Source organism: Hyla sarda, chromosome 7 (assembly GCF_029499605.1).
Source record: "Hyla sarda isolate aHylSar1 chromosome 7, aHylSar1.hap1, whole genome shotgun sequence".
Lineage (NCBI taxonomy): Eukaryota > Metazoa > Chordata > Amphibia > Anura > Hylidae > Hyla > Hyla sarda.
The window spans coordinates 155,047,008-155,073,656 of NC_079195.1; the positions used below are offsets into that span (position 1 = coordinate 155,047,008).

The 26,649-nt window shown below is 43.1% G+C and overlaps 1 protein-coding gene across 5 annotated transcripts in view; it reads right to left on the reverse strand.

The window, feature by feature from the left end:
* Nucleotides 1–23,844, reverse strand: part of LOC130282598 (oocyte zinc finger protein XlCOF8.4-like) — a 107,528-nt gene extending 83,684 nt beyond the window's left edge. Inside the window, exons 1-3 of one of the 5 annotated variants that reach the window (XM_056530981.1) lie at nt 23,570–23,654; nt 8,676–8,795; nt 2,362–2,420 (exon numbers count right to left, since the gene is read on the reverse strand). The gene's annotated coding sequence lies outside the window, so the exon portion shown is untranslated. Of the gene's footprint in view, nt 1–2,361; nt 2,421–8,675; nt 8,796–19,528; nt 19,911–23,569 lie in introns of those variants that run through there. The other 4 variants (XM_056530980.1, XM_056530982.1, XM_056530984.1 and 1 more) reach the window with 4 other exon arrangements.
* Nucleotides 23,845–26,649: the final 2,805 nt, after the last annotated feature.

Sequence of the window (26,649 nt, forward strand, 5' to 3'; positions counted from 1 at the left end):
CAGAGAAATGGAGGGAAAGGATTCCCCAAAGCAGGGCTGGAGCTGGCCCCTCTTCACAATTTACCTCCTTTGCTGCACCACCCCAATCAACAATTTCAGGGGGCTACGGCCTTACCAATGATACATCCCACAGTGAATACTATACAGAGTGCCCAAAAAATAGTTGCTCCTCTAATAAATGCCCCCGCTTCTACGACTTATTTTTTAGGGCTGAATACAAATGGTTTGAATGAGCCTCCCTTACCACCCGGATCCCAACAGGGACAGAGAAATGATGCCGATGGTGCCACTCCCCCCCAGAATGATGTGATGTTATTGACTGCTGAACCCTGTGGGGAACAACAAAGAGAAAATGTGAATATGTGGATATGGTATTTAATATCTTGAAAGACAGGGAAACATACAAGATATTTAGAAAATATCTGACTGATGAGTATCTGTCTAAATTAAAATGCATTTTGGTTTCATCCAAAATTAGGAATCTGATTTCAGAGGAGGAATTAAAATTTCTCTTCATATCGCATCTAAGAATAGAGACATTTTATGCACTTCCCAAAACACATAAGAAGCACCTATCGATAAAAAGAGAGACCTATAGTTTCAGGAAATAAAAAATTGAAAATACATAGGCACACTATTGGTACCCTTTGTCTCCACACTCCCTTTACATCTTAGAGACACGAAAGATACGGTTAAGAAAATCAATTATTTAATAGTCATGGAGAGCACTTTCTTGATGAGTTAAGATGTGGAGGGACTTTATGGCAACATTAACTGCTTGCCGACTAAGGACGAGCCGGCTCGCCCTAATCAGCGAGTACTTGCCGCATTAGGACGAGCCGCCTTTTTCGAAGATTAACTGTCACAGCATGTAAACATGCTGAGACAGAGAAGTGACTTCCGCTGTCATAGACAGCTGATCATCACAGACATCAGCCGCAGGACCCCCCGTGACTAGCCCCACCCCCCGTTTGCTGTGATTGGTCAATCAATCCAGATTGACCAATCACAGCAAAGGCAGTTGAAAAAACTGCCTTTCACAGCTCCGATCTCCTCAGTGCATGGAGATCAATGAGGAGATCAATGAGGAGATCAGAGCTGTGTAAGCTCTGTGAACCCTGTGGGGAACAACAAAGAGAAAATGTGGATATGTGGATATGGTATTTAATATCTTGAAAGACAGATAGATAGAAAGAAAGATAGAAAATATCTGACTGATGAGTATCTGTCTAAATTAAAATGCATTTTGGTTTCATCCAAAATTAGGAATCTGATTTCAGAGGAGGAATTTAAATTTCTCTTCCCCCTCCCCATACCCATCCTAGTGCTCCTGTCTAGGTGAGATCGGCTGATTGTCACCATGCAGTGATTTCTGCAAACTGTGAGCCTCCTTATGATGCTAAACTACAACTCCCAGCATGCCCACACAGCTGTTGGCTGTCAGGGCATGCTGGGATTTGTAGTTTTGCAACTTCTGGAGGGCCACAGTTTGGAGATCACTGTGCAGTGGTCTCTAAACTGTGGCCCTCCAGATGTTGCAAAACTACAACTCTCAGCATGTTCGAACAGCAAACTGCTGTCTCGGCATGCTGGGAGTTATAGTTGCGTGCCTCAAGCTGTTGCATTACTACATCTCCCAGCATGCCCTTTGGTTATGAGTGCATACTGGGAGTTGTAGTTTTTCCACAGCTGGAGGCACACTGGTGAGGAAACACAGAGTTAGGTAACAGAACCTAACTCAGTGTTTTCCCACCAGTGTGCCTCCAGCTGTTGTAAAACTACAACTCCCAGCATGCACTGACAAACCGTGCATGCTGGGAGTTGTAGTTTTGTAACAGCTGGAGGCACACTGGTGGGGAAGCACTGAGTTTGTCTGTTAAATAACTCTGTGTTTCCTCACCAGTGTGCCTCCAGCTGTGGCAAAACTACAACTCCCAGCTTGCACGATCTGTAAGTCCATGCTGAGAGTTGTAGTTTTGCAACAGCTGGAGGTTTGCCCTCCCCCACCATGAAATTTGAAGGCATCTTCCTGTTGAAATTAGGACAAAGGAGGGGAAATATTGATAACCTCCTCCAAAAGAAGGAGGCAAGATGGATTTTACGTCTTAAAAGCAGAGCCCTGGATGGATTAAATGAGGGCTTTTTTGAAGTGAAGGGTTGAATTAAATTGCAGATAACTATAATGGAGGATTTTTTGTGTAAATATTATATGGTGAAAGATATGAGCACATCTAGAAATCTTAAAACATAATTAATCTTATTACAAGGGAATACCGAGAAATTAAGCCACAAAGTGGTAATTAGTGTGGAATATTGTAGTAAGTATAATCTAGAGTAAGAGGGGGCTTTGGAGTTTCTTACCCGAGGAGGATCTGTTTAGTCCAGTTAGTGTGGGATGACTGATGTGAGGTGCAGGTGTCCTAAAATAGAGAAGTTAAAATAAATAACATATGTAAAGGAACAAAAATATGTATAAAGCCATAAATATTTATGAAGAAATAAGTTATAACAAAGATCAAAAATATACCAATTGGATTAGCCCTCATATTAAATAATGAGTTATACAGTATAGGATAAGGAGAACATCTAATCTAAAAAAAAAAGTGCCACATAATATGAAAACTAAGATTCAACTGTAGCTGATCATAATAACAAAAAGTATTGACTTTTATCTTGGAGACACTTACCCTATTTATTTAAATCCCAGAGAAAGATTTATATCATGTAAAATGGGTAGATCGGCTAAAAAGTTCAAATACTAAGTGTGGAGAATATCAGATGATATTGCACAAGCGCCAGGGACAGAACGGGATGGAGAGTAATGCGCCAGTGCCGGGACAACTGAAGTTGCAATGCACAGTCTCCAGATACGGTCAAGTGATTGGGCATAGCCAGGTGAGCGCAAGTGTGGCAGAACATGTGAGTGATCACATGACTGGACAGCAATAAACATCAGCAGTGGACTCCTCCTACATAACTGACATCAGAGAACTGATTGGATTATGGTTTGAAGCTTTATCCCTCCCACTGAGACGTGGCAAGATGCCATTGGTGATTGAGATATCCAGCCATCGGACACACCCACAAACGGAGGTTTTAAAGGTAACTAGATATGACAAGTACTGCATAAGCGCGCAGCCCTTGAAAAAAACGGTCCGGCAGGCTAAACGTTAGGGAGGTCACTGCTGTGTATGTTTTTAACAGCAGAGGTTGGTTAATCAGGGAGTCCAGTTTGAGGATAGTGTAGTGAAAGGTTAGTAGAGAAAACAGAGACTAATAGTAGAATTCCCCTGAGTAACCCTTATTAAGAATACTGAGTGTTCCTCTGCATACAAGCACCAGTCCATAGCGCTAGGATTGTTTACATTTTAATAATAAACATAGAGTTTTAGGGGGGTCCCTAGCTTAAGGGAATTAGCCCCTGAGAGTCGTGAGCCCTGAATGGATTTGGGAATTTTTTGGTGTATAAATCCAAGCATAGAGAATGCCCCCCCCCCCTGGTATATACCAGGGATGTGGAAATCTCATCACCCGACACCCCTAACATGCAGTACAGGGCGCCATGCAGGTGAATTTGTCTGACATTTAGCCCTGCTTAGGGCAAGCAGAGCCGGACCAACAACCTGACAGCGCTCAGGGTGTATGGAGCGGGCTCCTAACTGGAGCCTGCTTCACAAAGATCAATGGAGTTCAATAGAACTGCATTGAACTGGCCCCCAGCTGATTGCTGGAGACCGTTGCTAATAGCAACATTTGCCGCTGCCGACTATTTACCCTTTAGATCGCCACTGTCAAAGCTGACAATGGTGTCTAAAGGTACCTTTTAACCATCCCTGGTGGTCTAGTGGGGTGGATCTTCCCTCTGCAGTGCAATCACGGTAAGGTGATCCACTATGGAGGTAGCCGGAACGCTTACCTCCATGGCTGCCGTGGATCTGCATTTAATTGAGCCAAATGAGCACAGATGAGATCCTTGTAGAAAAATGACACACCTTGTAGAAAAATGACACAGCTGCTGCTTCTTCTTCTGCCTTAAGGCTGACTACAGTGTTGTGCCCGGAGCACAACACACCCAGGTGAGCATCTATATTTTACACACCTATATACACTGCCGCCACGAGGTAAAGGCACAGGTTGCGCTGGTGCATGTCCCAATTTTTTCTCCATACATAGTAAATGAGCACAGATCACACAGATGAGCTGTGTTCAATAGAACTGCATTGATCAGAGTGAGGAATCCAATGACTAAACAAATTTGGTATTGCTGTAACCAGGGCGACCTAATATATCAAAATACCAAGTCTCAGAACAAGGTGGATATTTTATGTAAAAAAAATTTCATTACAAAAAAAAATAGGAAAAATAGGATTTATGGCTAATATATAGTGTTGCTCGCGAATATTCGCAATTCGAATATTATTCGCGAATATCGCATATTCGCGAATTCGCGAATTTCACGAATATAGCGCTATATATTCGGAATTACGAATATTCGTTTTTTATTTATTTTTTTCTTCACAGTACACATCACAGTGATCACCCCTCTCTGCTTCCAGTTTGTGTGGTGTAAAGAAGGCTGTAATACTACTGTGTGAGACTGGCGTGCGAAAATTCGTATATGCTAATTTTCGCATATGCGCATTTTCGCGTATGTTAATTTTCGCATATGCGTATTTTCGCATATGCGAAAATAAAACGAGAATATAACGAATATGCGAATATTCGCGAATATATGACGAATATTCGTCCATATATTCGCGAATATTCGCGAATTCGAATATGGCCTATGCCGCTCAACACTACTAATATAGGGCAACAAGGAAAAAACTAAAGTGCAAAAACTAAATAAACTAATAAAGACCTAATTTTCATACTATTTTGGTTAAAACTATTTTGTGTACAAGGACAAGGTAATTGTCATGAGGGATAAGCAGATTGTGTTCAGTTTTAGTCCCTTGGACAAGTAGTTAGTTTTTTAAATTTCCACACCCCCTGTATACACAGTCCTTGGTATAAATAGATATTGGGAGAGATCTTTGTACTTCACCCCTGATATTTTTATACACGGTTATAAGGCAACCCTAAGCCATCTTTTTTCTAAACTAACTCCACTATGGGGGACATTTATCATGGTGTTTAGGGCTCGTTCACATTAACGTCTGCCCCTGTTAATAAATATTCATTATCAATCCGATTGATAATTTTTCAAACGGGTTGCAAACGACTCTAAAAGAATCCCATTGATGTCAATGGTATTTCTTTAGAATTCTCTATCACCCATTTGGAAAAGACGTTGCATGCTGTATTTTTTCTCCTGTCAAAAATAACAGAATAGAAAGGGATATGGCAAATTGATGAGCCTTTAATGTCATCCGTTTAGACTTGGTTTATAAAATCGTTTTTTTAACCATCATTACTTCTGAGCATGCTCAGGAAAGGGGACATCTGTGGACTCCTGCAGTGCTGCGGGACTAATACTACACCCATCATGGAACAGACTTGTTTCCATGATCGGAGTAGTAGTCTGCAGGCAGCTGGGGAGGCTGCATTAGTGTTGTACTACTACCCCCATCATGGAATAGAGTATGTTCCATGTTGGGGGAAGTAGTACAGGGGCTGAGGGATTGATCGCACTGAGTCTCACTTCTGAGACCCAATGCGATCATAAGTTATTAACCAGGAAAGCTGACGCATGCTCCGTTCCCCTGCGATGTGTATAGTGTATTTTTACTTTCATTTTTAAATACCCTGCCGGGAGCCCTGAGTGGGAGCCCTGAGTGAGTGGCCATTTAGGGCTCCTGGCGGGGTTTATAAAGTCAGTCAGTGTGGATCCACATAGTACAGCGGGGGGCAAGATATACAGAAGCGCTGTGGGCTATATGTCTGCCCCCCCGCAACGCTATAAATACAGTGCTCCCTGCTGCGCTATAAATACAGTGCCCCCCCTATACATCTTGTCCTCCACAGCACTTCTATATAGGGGGGAGATTTATCAAAACCGGTCCAGAGGAAAAGTTGCTGAGTTGTCCATAGCAACCAATCAGATCGCTTAGTTAATTTTTCACAGGTCTCCTTAAAAATGAAAGAGGCAAACTGATTGGTTGCTATGGGCAACCTTTCCTCTGGACAGGGTTTGATACATCTCCCCCATAGTCCCCGCAACGCTATGTGTCAATATGATAGAATCATTTTGACGCATAGTACTGTGGGGGCTATATGGGGGGCCAGACATATAACACTATATGTCTGTTCCCCGCAGCGCTTCTATATACACATAGGGGGACATGTATCATTTCCAGTGTATAATAGAAATTTTTTACCCCTCTGCCTGTTGTGTAAATTTGGCGCAGCTGCGTTAAATTTATCATTCTTGTGCAGCTACTTTCTTGAATTGCGTTTAAATTTAGAATTCTCCTCAGAGCATAAATTTACACCGCAGCTCTATTTAGTAGGAGCTTTGTCTGCAGCGTTTCTGCACCTAAACAGTAAGTGTGTCCTCGTTATTAGTTTTAGAATTTTTTTTCTTCATTATGTAGAGTTTTAATCTCACAATAATACCACTTTTTGCACCCAATTATAACACATCAATTATACCAATGTCCTTATTCTTCATTTAACATCTGTGACACCCCTGTGCAAATCACCTCAAATGTACATGGTGCACTCTACCTTATGGGCCTTGTTGTGCACCCGCAGAGCACTTTGCGCCCACATATGTGGTATCTCCGTACTCTGGCTAAATTGTGTCCCAAAAAATGGGGATCTTTTTTTCCATTTAACTCTTGTGAAAATGTAAAGTATGTGGCAATACCTGCATGTCAGTGTAAATAATTTTATTTTTATACACTAACATACTGGTGTAGACTCCAACTGTTCCCTTTCATAATGGGTAAAAGGAGAAAAAGCCCCCCAAAATCTGTAAGGCAATTTCTCCCGAGTACGGCGATACCCCATATGTGACCCTAAAATGTTGCCTTGAAATACGACAGGGCTCCAAAGTGAGAGGCCTAAATTAGGGTTTTGCATAGGGATGGACATAGGGGTATTCTATGCCAGTGTTTCACAAACAGGGTGCCTCCAGCTGTTGCAAAACTCCCAACATGCCTGGACAGTCAATGGCTGTCCGGCAATACTGGGAGTTGTTGTTTTGCAACAGCTGGAGGCTCCATTTTGGAAACAGTGCCGTACCAGACGTTGTTCATATTTATTGGGGAGGGGAGGGGGGCTGTGTAGCGATATGTGTATATATAGTGTTTTTTACTTATTTTATTTAAGTGTAGTGTAGTGTTTTTAGGGTACAGTCACACGGGCGGGGGTTGACAGCGAGTTTGCTGCATCTCAATCTTGCAGCACTCCCTGTAAACCTCCGCCCATGTGAGTTTACCCTGTCCATTCACATTGGGGGGAGGGGGGGAAACATCCAGCTGTTGCAAAACTACAACTCCGAGCATGACCTTTGGCTGTCCGTGCATGCTGGGAGTTGTAGTTTTGCAACACCTGGAGGCACACTGGTTGCGAAACACGCAACCAGTGTGCCTTCAGCTGTTGCAAAAACTTCAAATCTCAGCATGCAGTGACAGCAGAAGGACATGCTGGAACTTGTAGTTATGCAACAGCTGGAGGCATACTGCTACAACTCCCAGCATGCCCTTTGGCAGTCCGTGCATGCTGAGGGTTGTAGTTATGCAACAGCTGAAGGCACACTGGTTGCAAAACATTTGAAAGTTTTTTACTTAACTTAGTGTTTCCAAACCAGTGTGCCTCCAGCTGTTGCACAACTTCAATTCCCAGCATGCATGGTCTGTCAGTGCATGCTGGGCGTTATAGTTTGGAGGCACAGCTGGAGGCACACGGGTTGGGAAAAAGAGTTACATAGTTACATAGTTAGTACGGTCGAAAAAAGACATATGTCCATCAAGTTCAACCAGGGAATTAAGGGGTAGGGGTGTGGCGCGATATTGGGGAAGGGATGGGATTTTATATTTCTTCATAAGCATTAATGTTATTTTGTTCCATGAATGTATCTAATCCTGTTTTAAAGCTGTTAATTGTTCCTGCTGTGACCAGTTCCTGAGGTAGACCGTTCCATAAATTCACAGTCCTCACGGTAAAGAAGGTGTGTCGCCCCTTGAGACTAAACTTTTTCTTCTCCAGACGGGGGGAGTGCCCCCTCGTCCTTTGGGGGGGGTTAACCTGGAACAGTTTTTCTCCATATTTTTTGTATGGGCCATTAATATACTAATATACGTTTATCATATCCCCCCTTAAACGTCTCTTCTCAAGACTAAACAATTGTAACTCCTTTAATCGCTCCTCATAGCTAAGATGTTCCATGCCCCATATTAGTTTAGTTGCGCGTCTCTGCACCCTTTCCAACTCCGCAGTGTCCCTTTTATGGACAGGTGCCCAAAACTGAACAGCATATTCCAGGTGAGGCCATACCAATGCTTTATAAAGGGGGAGTATTATGTCCCTGTCCCTTGAGTCCATGCCTCTTTTGATACATGACAATATCCTGCCGGCTTTGGAAGCAGCAGCCTGACATTGCATGCTATTCTGTAGTCTGTGATCTACAAGTACACCCAGATCCTTCTCTACCAGTGACTCTGCCAGTTTAATCCCCCCTAAGACATACGATGCATGCAGGTTATTAGTATCCAGATGCATAACTTTACATTTATCCACATTGAACCTCATTTGCCAAGTAGATGCCCAGACACTTAGTCTATCCAAGTCATCTTGTAACTTATGCACATCCTCTATAGACTGTACCGTGCTATAAAGCTTGGTGTCATCTGCAAAGATAGAAACAGAGCTGTTAATACCATCCTCTATATCATTGATAAATAAATTAAACAACAGCGGGCCCAGTACTGAACCTTGGGGTACACCACTAATAACCGGGGACCAATCAGAGTACGAATTATTGACCACCACTCTCTGGGTACGATCCATGAGCCAGTGTTCAATCCAGTTACAAACTAAAATTTCCAAACCCAAAGACCTTAACTTACCTGTCAGACGTCTATGAGGGACAGTATCAAACGCTTTAGCAAAATCCAGAAACACTATATCCACAGCCATTCCTCTGTCAAGGCTTCTACTCACCTCTTCATAAAAGCAAATTAGATTGGTTTGACAACTTCTATCCTTAGTAAACCCATGCTGGCTATCACTTATAATACAATTATCCCCTATGTATTCCTGTATGTAATCCCTTATAAGTCCTTCAAACAATTTACCCACAATGCACGTTAAACTTACCGGTCTATAGTTTCCTGGGGAAGACCTAGAGCCCTTTTTGAAGATAAGTTAGGAAACGAGTTAGGAAACGAACAATGTTTCCCAACTAGTGTGCCTCCAGCTGTTGCAAAACTATAATTCCCAGCATGGCCATACATGCTGGAAGTTGTATTTCGGCAATATCTGAAGGGTCAGATGTTGACGAACTACAACTCCCAGCATGCTTGGGCAGTCTGGGCATGCTGGGAGTTGTAGTTTTCCAATAGCTGGAGGTGTGCAGTTTGTAGACCACTGTATAATGGTCTCCAAACTGTGGTCTTCCATATGTTACAGAACTACAACTCCCAGCATGCCTCAACAGAGTGGGCATGCTGAGATTTGTAATTTTGGAACATCTGGAAGAGCACAGATTGGAGACCATTATACAGTGGTCTCCAAACTGTGGCCCTCCAGATGTTCCAAAACTACAACTCCCAGCATGCCCAGAAAGCCACAGGCTGTCTGGGCATGCTGGGAGTTGCAGTTTTGAAACTCCCAGAGGCAGCAGTGAGATCGCTTTACGGCGATCTCACTGCTGCCAATGAAGATGCCGCCCTGCTACAAACTCACCGCGGGGAAGCACCACCCCCGGGACCACCTGATGGACGCCGCTCGCACCGGGACCGCTCATGACACCGCATGGCCGGTTAAGTGACGCCGGGGGACGGGTAAGGGACACTTAGCAGAGCGGTGTGTGTCCCGATCCCCGTGATCCGGACTCACACACCGCGCTGCTAAGTATTCTCATAGCGAAACGCTGCTATCCGCTGGTCAGATTTGACTAGCTGATAGCAGCGATCGCTGGGGGGGGGGGGGGGGGGGGGAATATGGTAAGATGGCTGGCTATCTTACCGGGCGCTGGGGAAAAGTATAACGGAAAGCAGTAAATTGTAAAAATAAAAGGAGAATGATCTACAGTGTTAAGTGGATTACAAAGCTATTTTAATGTGATGGAGCTTGTTCAATGATAAGTTATCAAACATTTCCTATGTAAATGTATTAAATTGTTGGATCATAAAATAACAATATACAAGTGATCTAATGAATAACTGAACTGTAAACAAATATTCTATATGCTAATTATTTTAAAAGTGCTTTGGAATAACCAAGGAGTAAAAATATAAAGCAAACCAAATGAGGAATTGAGATAGGAAAGATAAAACATTCTGGTGGTTCCTTAGTAGAACTTTCCTTCAGAAATAGAAAGAATCGCTACATGCAGTTAAAGTTGGCTTATATTTACGGGGAAAAAGACGCACTTGCGTCAAAATTTTTGGTGCAAAGGAAAATAATGCAGGTAATAAATCCATGTGTACTATAGATGTCACTCCAAGGTACCCTGATTCAGCCACATCTGGAGGACATGCTCTACCAAAACGTGCGCAAAAAAAATGCGCAAAAAAAAGGGCTTGCACAAAATTTTGCGCAAAAAAATACACACAAAACAGGGGTAAAATCTTTGATACATGTCCCCCTATGTGTCTAAATGATTCTATTAGCAGGGGATGATCGCCCACCCCACGTTATCAAGAATTTGCCTGTCGGGGAGAAGATTAGAGCCTAACGCAATTGCAGACAACATAGCATCATGTTTAAAGCGAAGAGGGTATCGTCCGTGCCATATCAGATGAGCTATGGATATAGCTTGGAATAAAGAACGGAATGCCCTCTTGTCTGGTGGCAGGTCCCCTAATGGTCACCCCATTGTATTCTCTACTCAGTACAGCAAAGATTTTAATGCTGTGCAAAAAATAGTGCAAAAATACATTGCCATGATCAGCAGAGATCCTGCATATGCGAGAGTCTTTCAACAGGGTTTCTATGTGTATCGAGGAAAGGTACTACTATAGCTACACAAATATATCCTAGCTTATTTTCCAGCAGTAGCCCGAGTAAACCCACCTGGCTTGCACACGTAGGGCCCTTTAAGTGCGGACACACTAGGTGCACTTGTTGCACAGTGATGAACAATCTTTTGCATTATGAAACTCGGTACCCGGTATCCTATGGGTATGAACAGAAGGCAAGATGTTATTTTGCATTACTAATTTTATTTATATTCATACTGATAAAGTTATGTATTGCCTTCTGTTCATCCCATATTGTCTGCTATATGAGTATTACATCTAGTATCAGCTCTGTATCAGAAGATCATCGGCTATATATATTCCAAAATAAATAGATTGTTATATGGTTTATGGAGGATCAATTTATGGATCTTGGGACAGATTATCGTAGGAGCATTTTACTTTCGTAAGCTACATGATTCTTTTCCCTTTCTGTGGAGTGGTATATGCATATTCACTACATATCTGTACAAATGTATGTATATTATGAATTTGTGAAAATGATGCAGCATATACATGATAACATCTATCTCCAATAACATTCCTCTTCTTTAAGTCCATTGTATATTGAATGTTTATTTCATCATCAAAAGACTCCTGTTTTGTGCTCAAAGTGTGACAAGTACAATGTTTAGTGGTCATACGGTTCATATGAAGAATGCACTGTGTGTACTACAAAACAATCTTTTGTTAGTAATGTTATAGTTTATTTTTTGTACCGTTAGACACAGATTTTAAACATTTTTGACAGATGTCCGTATTGTTATAGGATATAAATGTTTTTTTTATTTTTTATAACTGTTTATTTAAAATAGTTTTTCCATTTTAACATACAGAAAAAATAAAGAGGGATGTACAATAGATCTAGTTAGGATCGCATGAATACAGTACATAAGTACTTAATAAAATGGCATTGTACATAAGAAAAAGAAAAAAAGAAAAGAAAGAGGTTATAGAGCAGTACGGAAATTCAGATAAAGGATATGAGCTCACTGAAAAGTGAGGAAAGAAAAAGCTGTAATGAATCCGGTTGGAATATCTGAGGGTGGAAGAATATAAGAAGAAGAAAGAAAAGATCAGGGTCTCGCATTCTCATAATCAGTCAATGAACAGTTATAGAATCTTTGTACTCCTCCCAAAGTCTCCAAATCTTCTGAAAAAAAAAAATTACCTATTCTCCATGACAGCTGACAGGCGTTCCATCCTGCGTACTTGATCGTACTGCGTACTTGTACGTTCCATCCTGCGTACCCTGATTTTTTCTAGTAAAGCCTGGATAGGTGGGGTATCAGAGCGCTTCCACCAGCGGGCTATGAGACATTTGGAAGCTGTTAGGATGTGTAAGAGTAGTTTGAATGAAGTGGAGGACATTCCGGGAGGGGGAGGTTTAGAAGGTATGTATTCGGGTGCAAGAGAGGACAAACGCCTAAAACCCGAGCTATTAAAGAGTACCTTTCACATCTAAACTTTCCCTAATCCCCCTCCCCATCTGTCCCTGACTTTGACAAAGTCTATCCCTGCATTTATTTTGCTTTAAAACCCCCTAAAAATACATTTTTTCTATGCCCTTTGGTAGTGCAGTTGTAAGCAGAGAGCAGGGGAGGTTGTCATAGCAATGGCAAGTCCGGAGAGCAGTGCATATATAATTAGCCATGTGGAAAGTGGACAGAGGGGACAGGAATGTGAAAAAGAGAAGAGGAAATGTATCCTCTCTGTTTGCTTCCTGCTTGTGTATGAGCTGAGTGCTCTCTCTCCCTCCCTCCTGCCTGTCTGACAGGCTGGGAGCTGCACAGAGCTGATTTCAGAAGCACTCACTGAGTCCGAAATGCTTGCTGACGGGATTGCTAGGGAGACCCCTAGAGGAAAAGTTTTTAAAGTAAAAAAAAACATGAAAGGAGGATTTTTTTAAATAAAAGCAATTAAAAAAGTTGTTCAGTAGGGTTTTACCTTTAATATATAAAAAGTTTGTTTCATGAGGTACACTTTAAGGATTGAACCTCCAACCAAAAGTGTCTCAATGCAGGGCAGTAACAAAAAATATGTTGGAGGGAGCCAGTACCAGCCTGACATCTCCAACATAAAGGGGACACTTGTGGAAAGAGATGATGTAGTTTTTCTGGAGTTTGGTACCACATTGGTTCTCCTGGTGGGAGATGCAGGAGGATGAGTTGGCTGCAGCTTTCCAGATGCTCTGCCATTGAGAAGTGGACAAGGGGTGACCCAAAATCCCATTTGTCCATGTATGTGTGCCTATGATTGTCGATGCCCCCTTTCGAGGACAATATATTATAAATGTTAGAAATGAGGCCCTTGGTTGATTTGGAGCCCCTACATAGCATTTCAAATGGCATAGGAGGTGGAAAAAGGGAGTCGTCAGAGGTCGTGTTCATGTGATGTTTATTTGCTTGATAAAGCTGAAAGTCATCACTAGAGAGGTGATATTTGTCTCTGAGGGTTTGGAAGGGAAAGAGTGTCCTCTTGTATGGATCTCTTATATTGGCTAAAAGGAAGATTTTGGATGAAATCCATGGGATAACTGTTCCAGTGTCACAACTGTTTGAGATCTGTGGGTTGAATAGGAGGGGAGGATATACATGTTTTTATGTACTAATGTGGCATATTATGATCCATTGGTTAATCTGTCTATTTGTTAGCTCTGGACTCTGTTGGTGGAGAGCTGGTCCAACTAGGACAGGTATTTGCACCTGTTGTGGGTGGAGTCTCTCCCCTATATAGTCCGGATGGATCATAAGTGGATTTAGTATGACTAAGGCAGATACGTCCGCTGAAACGCGTCACTGTTGTCCGAACTATCCTATGCTAATGTCTATGTGAAGCTTGAATAAAGAATACGGTTTTACTGCATGTCGCTATGCTGGACCTTTTTTGTTTCTTCATTTGACTAGACATGTTGTCCACAAACATTTTTTGCAACTTTAGAGCAGAAAAGTCACAGAGAAGAAGAGGTGATGGAACAAAGTGTTGTTCTGAAGTCATTTATAGGTTTTTGCTTGTGTATGCTAAAAAAGTTGTATTTTAGAGTGATTTATTGTTTTATGCTAATGTGTGCCAAATTTATCAACCCCCTGTGATAGAATAATAAATATGTCACATAAGCAAAACTAAAGCAAAAAAAAAAAAGACTTCAGAACTTGCTTATCAAAGCAACAATGATAAATGTCCTCCTATGTCTTTTTCGTACACTGGTGCCCAGAATGGTGAAGATGTTTCTGGACATTTACATTGACATGTCATAAAAACATATACAATGGGTGATTGTCATAGGACTTATACTATATACTACTATAATGGTATACTGGCTAGAAGTAATGGTACTACTCTGTTCTGAAGGTACTCTGTGGAAAGATTCCTCAGTCCAATAGACACAGAAAATAATCTACAGCACTCAAGTGTATTAAATAAATGCTATTTTATTTGTAAGAGATTCCGAATATTCGGAATCAATGAGAATACATGTGCTTAAAGGGGTACTCCACCCCTGGCATCTTATCCCTTATCCAAAGCATAGGGGATAAGATGTTAGATCGCCGCGGTCCCGCTGCTGGGGACCCCGGGGATTGCCGTTGCGGCACCCCGCCATCATTACTGCACAGAGCGAGTTCGCTCTGTGCGTAATGACGGGCGATACAGGGGCCGGAGCAGCGTGAAGTCATGACTCCGCCCCTCATGACATCACGGCCCGTCCCCTTAATGCAAGTCTATGGCAGGGGGCGTGACGACCGCCATGCCCCATTCCCATAGACTTGTATTGACGGGGGCGGGCCATGACGTCACGAGGGGCGGAGCCATGATGTAAAGATGCTCCGGCCCCTGTATTGCCCGTCATTACGTGCAGAGCAATCTCGCACTGTGCAGTAATGATAGAGGGGTTCCGCAGCAGCGATCCCCGGGATCCCCAGCAGCGGGACCCCGGCGATCTGACATCTTATCCCCTATCCTTTGGATAGGGGATAAGATATCTAGGGGCGGAGTACCCCTTTAAGTATTTTATCCAGAGATGAAGTAAAGATTTTTTTTGTTCTTACTGCCAGACAAAAAAAAAACATAAAGGCAATGTTTCGGTCCTCCTTGGACCTTTCTCAAGCCATATTACAGAAGCTGGAGGCTTAGGAGCATGTGATCTGAACCAGGTTTTTGGCCAAACTCACTGTTCATAACGCAAACTCCTTAAAGGGGAATTACTGTGGGAATGTTTTTTTTTGTTTGTTTTTTTCAAATTAACTGGTGCTAGAAAGATTAACAGATTTGCAAATTACTTCTATTTAAAAATCTTAACCCTTCCAGTGCTTATCAGCTTCTGTATACTATAGATACATTTGTGAAGTTCTTTCCAGTCTGACCATAGTGCTCTCTGCTGACACTTCTGTCCGTGTCAGGGACTGTCCAGAGCAGGAGAGGTTTTCTTTCAGGATATGCTTTTAATCTGGACACTTCCTGACACGGACAGAGGTGTCAGCAGAGAGCACAATGGTAAGACTGGAAAGAACTGAACAATCTTTTCTGTAGTATACAGCATCTGAGAAGTACTGGAAGGATTAAGATTTATAAATAGAAGTAATTTACAAATCTGTTTAACTTTTTGGCACCAGTTGAAACATTTGTTTTCCACTTGTTTCCACCGGAGTTCCCCTTTAATCTACGTGTTAAGGATTGACAAAGGTCCCAGGAGGACAGAAACGCCACATTTTATCTTTGGCTAGCAGTAAAAATAATCTTTACTGCATGTCTGGATGAAAAATTTAGGCTCATGTGCTCAGGTTGATTATTAATTTTTGTCTTGCGAATAAAATGTCATTATTTACAGTGGAGTGCATGTAATCTATCCAAATATTGTATTACTTTAATTAAACATAGGGGAAGATGTAAGGTGAATTTCTTTTTTCTGTGACTCTGGGAAACCCTTATACTTTTTTTTGTAGGAGTGTGTTAATATGTTTTGTCTTTTTTAATAGACCGATGGATAGAACAAATGTCCATATGTACTGTCTTTATCCCCTTAACAACGAGCGCCGTAAATGTACGTCCTGGTGAGGTGGTACTTAACGCACCAGGACATACATTTACGTCCTAAGCACGTCAGAGCGATGCCTGGATCATGCGCGGCAGGTCCCAGCTGCTGATAGCAGCCAGGGACCCGCCCGTAATGGCGGACACCCGTGATCCCGCGGATGTCCACCATTAACCCCTCAGATGCCGTGATCAATACAGATCACGGCATCTGCAGCATCGCAGTCACTAAAATGGATGATCGGATCGCCCGCAGCGCTGCCGCGGCAATCCAATCATCCAGCATGGCAGACGAAGGTCCCCTCACCTGGCTCCGCTGCCTTGCCGGCATCTTCTGCTCTGATCTGCCTTCCCGCAGACCAGAGCAGTAGATGACCGATAACCCTGATCAGTGCTATGTCCTATACATAGCACTGAACAGGATTAGTAATTGAGTGATTGCTATCAATAGTCCCCTATGGGGACTATTAAAGTGTAAAAATAAAAGTAAAAAAAATTAAGTAAAAAAATTTGAAACAACCCCAATAAAAAAGTAAATTGTCCCATTTTCCCTATTTCACCCCCAAAAAGTGTTCAAAAAATATTTTATATACATATTTGGTATCGCCGCGTGTGTAAATATCTGAACTATTAAAATAAAATGTTAATGATACCGTACAGTGAACGTCGTGAACGTAAAAATAAAAAATAGATGATTTTTTATAACATTTTATTCCCAAAAATGGTTATAAAAATGGATTAAAAGTTCTAGATAAGCAAATATGGTATCAATAAAAAGTACAGATCACAGCGCAAAAAATGAGCCCTCATACCGCAGCTTATATGGAAAAATGAAAAAGTTATAGGTCTTCAAAATAGGGGGATTTTAAACATACTCATTTGGTTTAGGGATCGACCGATATCGTTTTTTTAGGGCCGATACCGATAATCGGTGGAGGTTAGGGCCGATAGCCGATAACTTATACCGATATTCCAGTATAAGTTATCGGCTATTTATCCCCCCGTGACACCGCTGCAGATCATTGATTTAAAGTGGGCGCTTTAAATCAATGCACTGCAGTGGCTTTTGCGGTGCCACAGGCCGCCGCCACCACCCGCTTCTCTTCCCCTGCCTGTCCAGGGGTCCTGAGACCTATCACCGCCACCGCTCCCCCCGCCGTGCCGCACCGCAACCGCCGCTGCAGCACTGCACCCGCGACCGACCCCCAGATCCGCCGCACCGCGACCGACCCCCTGCACCGCACCGGCCCCATTGCCTCCCCCATCCCCGGTTTTATAATTACCTGTTCCCGGGGTCCACTCCACATCTGGCTCCGGTGGCGTCCTCTTGAACTGGCACTGTGCACACTGACGGTGACGTCACGTCGCGCACGTCACTCGTCATTGCGCACAGTGTAACGCAGGACGCAGCAGGAGCAAGAAGTAGCGTGGGCTCCGGGAAAAGGTAATTATAAAACCGGGGATGGGGGAGGAAATGGGGCCAGGGCGGTGGGGTAGTGCTGGGCGATATGACCAAAAATTAGTATCACGGTATTTTTCTAAAGTATTACTGTATCACGGTATTTCACAGTATTTATTTTTTTTTACATTGAGACTTGCATTGAGGTGGCGTAGCGGAACTAAATGGGCTTTTGGAACTAAATGATCTGAACACTGGGGCAGTGGAGTACCCTTTTAAATAGATGTAACAAACAACCCTACAGCCTCCAGCTGTTGCAAAACTACAACTCCCAGCATGTTGGACTATATAGTAGTATATAGTATAGGTCAGGGTTTCCCAATTAGGGGTGCCTCCAGCTTTTGCAAAACTACTACTCCCAGCATGCCCGGACAGCCGTTGGCTGTCCGGGCATGCTGGGAGTTGTAGTTTCGCAACAGCTGGAGGGCCTCAACAGCTGGAGGGCCTACTTTAGGTATAGTATATTATACAGACCCCTGTTCATCCCAGAACCCTGACTCACCTTCCCACTTGCTGCAGGGACCGTCCGGGGAGGGTGGTCCGGGCCAACCATCCTTCCTGTAGTGTCCGGCGGCATTCCGGGTGGAGGGTGAACTGGTCCGGGCTGTCCTTCTTCTTCGGGGGTCCTCTTCTCCACTCCGGGCAGGCTCTGGCCTAGTAACGCTGCATAGACGCCGCTGCGCAGCGACGCACCTGATGTCACGGCATAGCGGCGTCTATGCAGCGTACTAGGCCGGAGCCTGCCCGGACTGGAGAAGAGGACCCCCGGAGAAGGACAGCCCGGACCGCTTCACCCTCCACCCAGAATGCCGCCGGACACTACAGGAAGGATGGATGGCCCGGACCACCCTCCCCGGACGGTCCCTGCAGCAACTGGGTCAGGGTTCTGGGATGGGGGTGGGGGAGGGGCCCGACAGGTATAGCGGTATGGGCAAAAATCCATACCGTGGGAGAAAAAAAAACGGTATCCGGTTCATACCGATATACCGCCCAGCACTACGGTGGGGGGTGCGACGCGGTGCGGTGGGTCGGGGGGGGTGGTTGCGGTGCGGCGGGTCGGGGGGGGGGGGGGGGGCGGTGGCGGTGCGGGGGGGGCATTATCGGCTTATCGGCAAGGTAAATGGCGATACCAATAATGCCCAAAATCGTGATTATCGGCCGAAAATATCGGCCATACCGATAATCGGTCGATCCCTAATTGGGTTAAAAAGTTTGCGATTTTTTAAGAGCAACAGTAATAGAAAAGTATGTTATCATGGGTATCATTTTAATTGTATTGACCCAAAGAATAAAGAACACATGTAATTTTTATCGTAAATTGTACGGCGTGAAGACAAACCCTTCCAAAATTTGCAAAATTGCGGTTTTCTTTTTAATTTCACCACACAAATAGTATTTTTTTGGTTGCGCCATACATTTAATGGTAAAGGGAGTGATGGCATTACAACGGACAACTGGTCGCGCAAAAAACAAGCCCTCATACTCGTCTGTGGATGAAAATATAAAAGAGTTATGATTTTTTGAAGACGAGGAGGAAAAAACAAAAACGTAAACATTTTATTGTCTGCGTCCTTAAGGCCCAAATGGGCTGCGTCCTTAAGGTGTTAAAATAAATAAAATCAATAAAGATTAATAGAAAAACAAACATTTTCTCCATAAACCTGTAGGCAATGCTAGACCACAGGAAGAATGCACACACTACTAGTATAGCACTCCTTCCCACCCTGAGAAGTCTGCTTCTACTGTATTATAATAACATGACATAAAGAAGACAGGGCCGGATTAACGTAGGGGCGGATGGAGCGGCAGCTCCAGGCCACTACGTTAAAATAGGCCCGGCAGCCTGCGACAACAATATTAACAGTAAAAGAAGGCTGGCCCTGCGATGTCCCAGACCGGCCCACAGGCTTACCTACGGCCCTGGTGATGACTTGGTTGCGTGACCTGCGTGCCCCACGTGACGTCAGGGTAGGGGCCGCCATCAGGGCAGTACAGGCCCGGACCAGGTGCACTATATACAGGGGCTGTGGCTGCCGGCTGTCACTTTCCCCTTATGCTCCACTGATCGTGAGGCCTGTAACCTCCCTCTGCCCTGCCTGGTCTCTGCACTGGGGCTCAGCACTTGCCCACACGTACAGGCAGGAAGACCTGGGCCCCTCTCCTCTCTCCTGGGCCCATCCCCCATCCCTCAGTAAGATCCCCGGCCTCCTGCTGTATACAGGTCGGCAGTCAGGGAATAGGAGGAGGGGAGGGCTGCAGGCTGCCCAGTGGAGCTAGGAGCAGAGGTGAAGTAAGGAGTCTACAGATGTGGAACCCCCTGGAGCTGTCTAATCCTGCCTAAAAGTAAGTGTGTGTGTGTGTGTGTGTATATATGTCATGTATACCCTAACTGTGTGTGTATATATGTGTATGTATGTGTATATGTCATGTATCACCTAACTGTGTGTGTATGTGTGTATATGTCATGTATCACCTAACTGTGTATGTGTATATATGTGTATGTATGTGTGTATGTGTATATGTCATGTATCACCTAACTGTGTGTGTATGTGTGTATATGTCATGTATCACCTGTGTGTGTATATATGTGTATGTATGTGTGTATGTGTATATTTTATGTATCACCTAACTGTGTGTGTATGTGTGTATATGTCATGTATCACCTAACTGTGTGTATGTATGTGTATATATGTCATGTATCACCTAACTGTATGTGTGTGTGTATGTGTATATATGTCATGTATCACCTAACTTTGTATGTGTATATATGTCATGTATCACCTGTGTATGTCTGTATGTATGTGTATATATGTCATGTATCACGTGTGTGTGTGTGTGTGTGTATGTATGTGTATATATGTCATGTATCACCTGTATGTGTGTATATATATGTAATGTATCACCTGTGTGTGTATGTCTGTTAGTGTTGAAATTGTACACATGTAAAGTGTACGTGTCTGTATCTGTGTAATGTGTACGTATTAGTGTATTCCCTGTTTGGGGCACTATATGGGCGTATGGGGGCTCTCTTCAGGAGACTGGAGAAGCTAGGTGACACAGTGCAGGGCTCACAGTACTTCCCCAGCTTTATGTGTACTGCCTGTCACCCAGCTTTCCCAGACTTCTGAAGAGAATATCTGTCTGGTAAAGTAGCCACATCGGAAAGAAAACATGTTTTTATGTAGTGAAGTACCAGATGTCACACTAGTACTCTTAGCATTTCCCTAGCTTTATATGACTTCTGAATGGCAGAATACTAGTATGACATCTGTTACTTCATCTCTCCAATATGGCTGCTTCACCATACAGACATTCCGTTCAGGAGACTGGGAAAGCTGAGTGACAGGCAGTCCATAAAGCTGGGGAAGTACTGTGAGCCCTGCACTGTGTACTGCCAGTCACCCAGCTTTCCCAGGCTCCTGAAACCTCACATGTGATGAGCTACTTGTCCTCCCTCTAGTTGTCACTGTGTATTATGGCAGCTGAGTTGTGTAAACAGCAGTCTCCTGCTTCTGGACATACAGTATGCAAATTGCGTACATGATGGGGGTGATTAATCAAAACCTGTGCAGAGGTAAAGTTGCTGAGTTGCCCATAGCAACCAATCAGATCGCTTCTTTCATTTTTCACAGGTCTCTTTAAAAATGAAAGAAGTAATCTGATTGGTTGCTAGGGACAACTCAGCAACTTTTCCTCGGAACAGGTTTTGATAAATCTTTTCCAATGTACGTAGAGGCTATAGCATTTTACGGCTCCTGTACGTACATCACGCAGCCTGCCAGAGAAGTCCCGTACCACTCCGGAGGCTGCTGACAGCCTGGCCTCAGCGCAGTGGATTTTTATGATGTTTTTTTTTTTTTTTTTTTTTAATCTACGTGGGGACAATTTTTACCTATGTGGGGGCATTATTTACTAACTAGTGCATTTTTTAGCCTACTGGAGCATTACCTATGTGAGGGGCATTATTACATAACTGGGGGCATTACTTATGTGAGGGGAATTATTACCTAACTGGGGGTATTATTAACTAGCTGGGGGCATTATTACTCAACTGGGGGCCTTACCTACCTGGGGGACACTACCTACCTGCATGACCTATATGGGGGAACTATCTACTGGGGTCACTGTATACTGGGGGCATTACCTACCTGAGGGCACTACCAACCAGGGACCACTACCTACTAGGGCCACTATCTACTGGGGGCACCACTCAGCTGGGGGGGGGGCACTACCTACTGGAGGCATTACCTGATACCTACCTACTAGGGGCACTATCTACTGGGGGCACTACCTATCTATCTATCTACAGGGGACACTACCTACTGGGGGCATTACCTGCCACCTACCAGGGGCATAACCTACTACCTACCTAATGTGGGCATTAACACTAATAGGGGAAGGGAAATTACCTACCCACCACCACCCATCCGCCTACCCTTTCCCTAACACACTAACCTACTCACTATGGCACTAAGGAGGAGCATTATTAGGGGCACTGAGAGTAGGGCATCGGGAGGGGCGGGGGGCGGTGATGAGGGTCCCAGGCCTGAAGCTGTGTAAGGGGCCCCGAAATTTCTGATGGCAGCCCTGGAGACAGATTAGACTAAAAGTTATAGGTAAATCTATCTGTAATAGCTGAGCTATGATAAGCAGATATGCCGTTCAGGAGCATGAAAAAGCTAGGTGAGAAATTGTCACCTTACCATTTACTTTAATGGGGTCAGTCGGGCGCCGTTATTTTGTAGCGGGACTAGCAGGAGAAAAAGTCGGCGCAAGCAGTAATTTTTCTCCCCCGGGGGCCGTCATACTGCAGTGTCCTAATAGCTGTGTGAAAGAAGCCTTATGCATATGAAATTGCTAGCCTAGCCAAAAAAGATGTTGGTGTATGGATACTTTGCATATCTTCATAGATGTTGTTTGATCCTTTATTTCACTAAACAAAAATAAAAAAATTTAGGGGTGCATTGAGTGTGAAAGAGGTGTGGCTACAGGGCTGCAACACTTCTCCGCATCTTCTTTGACACATGCATCCCCTATGCGCTGTGAATGGGGATTGGGATGGATGAGCAGTCTGACAGGTGTGAACCACTTGTGAACCACAATCCCTATTCATGGCACATGCACAGAATGTCAATATGTCGCTGGCAAGCAACCCCTGCGTGTTAACCAAAGAAGCAGCGGATGTGACATCACATCGAATAGGTGTTACAGTCTGGGGGGGAATAGCGGACCCTCTGCCACACCTCTTTGACACTCTGGGTCCCCATAAAAGTGAGTTGTTTCTTTTTTTTTTCTTTTTTTTTTAGCTAAAGAACAGATTCTATAAAGATATGCAAAGTTTCCATACACTATCATATATTCAGGTATCCTGGTAATTTAGTGTGCATAAAACGTGACAAAATAGCTTTGTGTTGAGTTTTCATTTTATATACTTCAATAAAAAGGCCCATCACAATCTTCAGCACCAGGCCCATGATGCTCTAAATCCGGCCCTGAAAGAAGACACCAAAGGCCTGCATTAGAAGACAGACATGTCCTCTGAGTCTACTCCTGCTGTAGTATAAAACCCAGAAATGAACTGCAGTCTACTTCTCCTGTATTAGAGGAACCAGATACAGACAGATGACCAGAGTTGCCTTCTCCTGTAATATAATACCCAAAAAGTTACAGCACACTACAGTCTTCTCCATTTGTGTCTTAATAAATAGACACAGGGAACCAGAATTCATCACTGATGGGAATAAGCTGTACAGACAAGGCACCAAATTCTTCTCATCAAGTATTATTATCATTAGACCATAAATACAAGATGACAGTGTGTGCTCATATGTAAGCACAAAGAGGACACCACAGTCAGCATCTCCAGCATTATATTAATCAGATAGGACACCGGAATAAGCGCCTCAAGTACCATCTATGTACTCAGAGCAGATAACAGCACAGATTACATTACCCACTGCCAGTCTCAGTAATGTCTCCTCCTCGTTTCTTCCCAGTCACCCTTCATCCGGATGTCCTCCTTCTCCTCGTCCGTCAGTTCTTTTGTTCTACCAATTTTCTATAGACTATAGGCTTATCCATAGACTATGGTGCCCCCTGCTGGTGAGCGGCTGTGAAGTCCTGAGCAGAAAGCAGAAGCTGAAACAGAGCTGTGTACATGAGGTCACAAGACTTAAATAAAAGGGGATTTTGTGGAGTTTGTGCATTGCTAGTCCGAGGCTAAAGTTTGTTTCTTATTCGGCCAGCTTCTTATTCACTTCTGTTGGTTTCTTATTCGAGCATTTTCTTATAGATGACTATGACAAATAAACCTTTTCTCATCTTATTCCTCTGCAGTACACCTGTTTTTCATACATAAATGTTGAATATTATTTGGTAACATATTCAGAAAAAACAATTAGATTGTTTTTGCTGAAAAAAAAAAACGAGTGAGCAATAGATGAAAAAATATGCGTTGTGAATAAGTAACTGAGCAATTTAAGGGGTTAAACGCAGTTGGGCCACTGACTTAAGGGTGGAAATATAAACTAAGGGCCCCTCCATAATACCCAACTGTATCCAACTTGGCCCAAAATGTGGATTGGCAAGAAAACAGGTGCCAACCTTGCCAATTACTTACTTTTTCTCCATTTTTAATAAGTAACCAGTGATTTCAAGGGATTGAATGCCATTTGGCCACTTAATTAAGAGTGAGAATTAAAAGAGCAAGGGCCCCTCCATAATACCCAACTGTATCCAGCCTGGCCCAAACTGTGGATTGGAAATAAAACAGGTGGCAACCTTGTCAACTATATACATTTACAGTATTTTGAATAAGCAACTGAGGAATTTCAGGGGCCATTGGGCCAATAACTTAGGGTGGAAATATAAAGAGTAAGTGCCCCTCCATAATACCCAACTGTTTACAGCCTGGCCCAAACAGTAATTTGGCAATAAAACCGGTGCCAACCTTGCCAACTATATACATTTTCTGCATGTTGAAAAAGTAACTGGTGATTTTTGCAGTTGGGCCACTAACCTAAGGGTGAAAATATAAAGAGTAAGAGCCCCTCAATAATACACAACTGTTGCCTGCCTGGCCCAAAAAGTGGATTTGCAAGAAAAAAGGTGCCAACCTTGCCAGTTGCTTATGTGTATTAAAGTAACTGATGACTTTAAGGGGTTAGACACCCTTGGGTCTCTAGTATATATATATATATATATATATATATATATACAGAAAAAAAGTGAGTTCACTGAAACCACTAATAACAAATAATTAACTTTATTGAATCAATTCTCATAAAAACCGTCCTCAATATCTGGACAATTAAAACTTGCAGGTATAGTCCGAGCACAGCGGAGGAATCATACCGCCATATTTCTGCTGAGAGCATCTTATACTGTATGTCCAGACCATATACTAGGAATCATACAGACATATCTCTCCTGAGAACATAATATACTGTATGTCCAGACCATATACTAGGAATCATACCGCCATATCCCTGCTGAGAGCATCATATACTTTATGCCCAGCCAGACCATATACTAGGAATCATACTGCCATATCCCTGCTGAGAGCGACATATACTGTATGCCCAGCCAGACCATATACTAGGAATGATGCCGCGATATCCCTGCTGAGAGCATCATACACTGTATGCCCAACCAGACCATATACTACATAATATCCTTGAACAGATAGGACTGTGAGAAAGTTTACACACCACGTCTGTGTGCAGTCCTTGTGTGCCTGCACATTGTTCCCCAGAATGGCAAATCCTGCTCCGTCCAGCAAAATATCCTGAGCCTGCACACTGACGACGGAATTGGGGCAGTGAGAACTTTAGATTTTCTTCCCTCTCACTGAACAAATGTTAAGTAGTATATGGTCTAGCTGGGCATACAATATATAACACTCTCAGCGGGGATATGGCGGTATGTTTTCTAGTATATGGTCTGGCTGGGCAAACAGTATATGATGCTCTCAGCAGGGATATAGCGGTATGATTGCTAGTACATGGTCTGGCTGGGCATACAGTATATGACGCTCTCAGCAGGGATATGGCGGTATGATTTCTAGTATATGGTCTGGCTGGGCATAAAGTATATGACGCTCTCAGCAGGGATATGGCGGTATGATTCCTGGTATATGGTCTGGCTGGACATACAGTATATGATGCTCTCAGCAGGGATATGGCAGTATGATTCCTACTATATGGTCTGGAACGAAAAAACAAAGGCGCTCCCTGTGGAGTAACGTATGTGGTAAGGGTATAGAGCAATGAGGGATTCAATACCGCTCACCAGAAAGGGTTGTGCACCAAAATACACAACAATGGTAAAGGTGTGTAGTTGAATAGAGGTCCGTCGGCAGCCTTCCTGGAGTTGTATTGTAAGTAGAAAGAAAGGACTTTGTATTACCAGCATTTCATTGCGCTGATCAGGACGCAGGACTCACAGGTTAAAAGTAACAACCATCATGTTTATTCACAATAATGCAACGCATTTCGCTGCGCATGGACAGCTTCTTCAGGAATGGCAATACACAGCAACACCCTTGGTTATATACCGAAAAGACATTAACCATTTCAAGACCAGAACATAAAAAATAAGTATATGTGAGCATCGATATTTAATATGTATCATCGACAATTTGTAAATTATAAAAGATTATATATATTTTATAGCTAACTAAATGAGCAGGATAGTGCGTACATGAAAATTTATATAGAAATTGTAAAAGTAAGTTGTAAATTTTGTGAAAATAATATTATAGTTCATACAGTACCATATTACAATTGCTATGTATATGAAAAGATATACACATAGGAAGAATAAAAAATAGGCGTATATATGTGAAAAAGATTGGTATTAAATAATTTTATTTAAATAATTACATGGGCTTATAATAAGGGATATTAATACTCTTCACAGGTCACAAAAGCAATACATTTCCCATGAAAAAAGAGGAAAACGCATATGTATAAAGAAAACGTAAGTGAATATACACATTATGCGTTTTTTGGTATTTTGTTTATACTAAATTAA